The following is a 634-nucleotide window of genomic DNA, read 5'->3' as shown; positions in this document are numbered from 1 at the left end:
GTCAAGCTGGGTTTTGTCATACACAGACAAAATGCACACAGATACAGACCAAACCAATGAACACATAACACCTCCGGAGAGAAGGTGAGAGCGAGAGGAAAGATAAAGATAAAGAAGACAGGGACAGCATCTGGGTATTCAGGAGGGGGTTTAGTAAAAACTCAAAACAGGTACAGGTGTCAGAAATGTATGTTTGCTATGCCAGCCATGAGGGATCTGTGCCCTTTGAATGTGTAGGCCAGGTGCCCAGTGGTCTCGCCCACTGCACCACTTAGTTTCGCCTGCTGTGTATATGTAAGTTGTTGAGTCACTGTGGGGAAGAGGACCAGGGGAAATGTAGGCCAGTGTTCTCATTCATAGACACACGAGCAGTACACGAGCAGCACACGGGCAGCACATGGGCGGATGTAGGTCAATAGACAAACAACACACCCACTGAGCTACGTTGGATATTATTGATGGTGATGATGATGGTTGTGTAATTGTGATGATTATGATGGGCATGCACGTTGCTAATAGCAGTAGTAATGGTACTCCTTTCTTACATAAAATAAGCCATCAACATCATGTTTTTGGCTGATCCTTTTTTGAATGTTATTTCCACATAACAAATCTTTCTATATTTATTTGCAGT

Source organism: Salvelinus alpinus, chromosome 16 (assembly GCF_045679555.1).
Source record: "Salvelinus alpinus chromosome 16, SLU_Salpinus.1, whole genome shotgun sequence".
Lineage (NCBI taxonomy): Eukaryota > Metazoa > Chordata > Actinopteri > Salmoniformes > Salmonidae > Salvelinus > Salvelinus alpinus.
Note: the sequence above shows the minus strand (reverse complement) of the source record.